This window comes from Salvelinus sp. IW2-2015, linkage group LG36, assembly GCF_002910315.2.
Source record: "Salvelinus sp. IW2-2015 linkage group LG36, ASM291031v2, whole genome shotgun sequence".
NCBI lineage: Eukaryota > Metazoa > Chordata > Actinopteri > Salmoniformes > Salmonidae > Salvelinus > Salvelinus sp. IW2-2015.
Window position 1 is genome coordinate 28,169,400 of NC_036875.1, and position 2,933 is coordinate 28,172,332.

Here is a 2,933-nt window from a genome sequence, read left to right on the forward strand (position 1 = left end):
TACCACCATAAGTACAACCAGACAGCAGAGCAAACATGCAAAAAACATTTTGTTCCGACCACATTTGTTCTAAGTGGGTTGTGTAGATCAGGGGCCGTTTTGCACTGGCTGCTAGTTTCACTTTCAGTCTGTCAGTATTATATACAGTATAACTAGACAAAAAGGTTCATCTGAAAACCAGCAGCCTTGAGTAAACACTTTACATCCTGCTGCCTCTTTACAGATTCCATCCTAAGAACCGTTTTTATCCTCTGTCCTCAAGGTTTTGCCCTGGGAGCCACCATCCAGTCCAAAACTAAGGGCATCTGGATGTGGTGTGTGCCTCACCCTGAAAAAAGAGACCACACCCTGGTGCTGCTGGATACAGAGGGTCTGGGGACGTGGAGAAGGTGGGAGGTCAAAGTTCACTCTCTGTCAAAAACCTTTTATGGCTGTTTAGATGACGAATATAACATTGCTATGGTAAAATCCCATGTTATCTCAATAAACTGTGTCTAGTACTGATACTGATTTCATCACTGTATATAATGTCTGATTATAAATGTATGATGTATACCCATTGATTCTAAAAGTATAACAAATAAATAATGACCCATGAGCTTAGTTAATGTTCCATAGACTATAAGCTTGTTTTACTCCAATGTTTGTAATGTAATTAAACACTGTATAAATCATGATTAACTACAATATGATGTCACGGATGGTGAGTCATTGCACCTAGCTCAGTCTATGAATTTAGTGGTTACATTTCTCTAGGCTCATCCCTCATTTTTTTTTTTACATAAATGCATATAGATGAGGGTGTGGCTTTGTAATGTTTCAATTAAGGATTCCAGCTTTGACCTTTATTTAGGTAGGGAGGCCCATAAAACGGCGTATGGAGTAGACATTTAGTTACTGACTTAATTTCACTCTAGTATGAACAGAGTACCAATGTGTTCCTTCTGTTGTGTCTGCAGGGTGATGAGAAGAATGACAACTGGATCTTTTCCCTGGCTGTCCTGCTCAGCAGTACTCTGGTGTACAACAGCCTGGAACATCGACAACAACGCCCTGGAGAAACTACAATATCCTTCAGCAGGCCTATAAAGAAATATAGTGTAGTGTTGGATGTCTGGATTCATTTCATCCCCAACAACCGAACACCTCAAAAAGCGCTAATCGCTCAGCACTATACTGTGTGTTAGTAAATCTGGGTTCATTTTGTCCTCAATACCGCCTTCTACAGCTATGTGACAGAACTGACAGAGCACATCAAGGTGAAGTCCAACCAGCGAGACGGGGAGGAATCTTCAGAGTACCTGCGTTACTTTCCTTCCTTTGTGTGGACAGTCAGAGATTTCACCACCAGGGCCTGAAAGTTACCGGCAGACGTGAGTATTACAACACTGATATTGGAAAGCACTTATGAAAGTAGGTCATGATGTTTGATAATACAACTAAACTACTGCTGCTACTATAACCAGTTCCTCTATTATTATTATTATGATGATTACTACAACCACCATGACCAGTACAACTAACAACGCCATTAGTACTTCAATTCCTACTAATTCTACTACTTACTTTACTTCTATACAAGCAACACTGACCACTACAGTACTACCACCATCACTACCACAACTACCAGATATGCTGATTTCCTGCCCTCTCCTGCAGTGCTGGGAAACCTGGCAGAGACGTATGTGTCTGCCATCCGGAGCGGGCAGATCCCCTGCCTGGACAATGCTGTGTTGGCTCTGGCCCAAATTGAGAACTCCAGTGCCATCGAGAGGGCCAGGGCCCACTACCAAAAGGGCATGGCTGACTGGGTAGCCTACCCCACAGAGACCCAAGAGGAGCTGTCTGAAGTGCATGCTGTCATGGAGAAGGAGGCTGTGGCCATATTCATCAACAACTCCTTCAAAGACGAGGACCAGAAGTACCAGTTGGAGCTCATGGTATGGGAATGTAGAGTCTATATTCAATGAGTCAATATTCAATTCAGTGATGCATGTATTTAACAAGATGAGGATAATTTGTCATTTGTGTGAGCTACCCTTTTATGCTACACTTACATGTACATTTTAGTCATTTAGCAGACACACTTATCCAGAGCGACTTACAGCAGCAATTAGGGTTAAATGCCTTACTCAAGGGCACATTGACAGATTATTCAACATTTATTACCTCAACTGAACCAAGACATTCTGGTTTGTTCTGGTACATTCTGAACCAACCTCTCAAACYCCAAAATAGAAAGTGCTTCAAGAGGAGTATGAGAAGATCTGTGAGAGGAACTACAAGGAGTCCCAGAAGGCATGCGAGTCCAAAATCGAATGCATCTTTGCCCCCTTGGAGGAGAAAATAAGGGATGGCTCCTACATGACCCCTGGAGGATACAAAGAGTACTGCAACGACCTGAAACTGGCCACCAGRGAATWCAGATCTGAGGGAGGCAGGGGAGTGAAGGTATGTTGGGGAGGTGGTGCTATTTTAGGATATTATGTAATTATCATGTTTTGTGGATGCTGGTCAAAGGAGTTATGAATGCACTGATGTGATGTTGAAAGTTAAATATTATGTGTGGTTGTTCCAGGCTGAAGAGGTACTGAAGGAGTACTTGGAAAGGAAGGCCATCATTGGTCAGACCATCCTGTCAGCAGACCAGTCCCTCACTGAAGCTGAGCAGAGAGCAGAAGGTMATATAGGTCACCATGAATATGCACTCCATGACCTGGCAACAACATTCTAATGACCACCAAATGGAGGCTTACCTCTCGTTCTCTTTGATATTTATCTCTCTCTCTCACACATACTCTGTCTACCTGCAGCGGAGCAAGCGAAAAGGGAGGCATCTGAGCGGGAGAATCAAGCCATGGAGGAGCAGCTGGTTGTCCAGGAGAGGTTGAGAGCGGACCAGCAGAGGACGTATGAGGAGAATGTGAACCAGC

At 43.4% G+C, this 2,933-nt stretch overlaps 1 pseudogene; it reads left to right on the forward strand.

Annotated features, from left to right (window-relative positions):
- LOC111959291 (guanylate-binding protein 1-like) overlaps positions 1-2,933 on the forward strand; it is a 9,204-nt pseudogene that overhangs the window by 1,730 nt on the left and 4,541 nt on the right.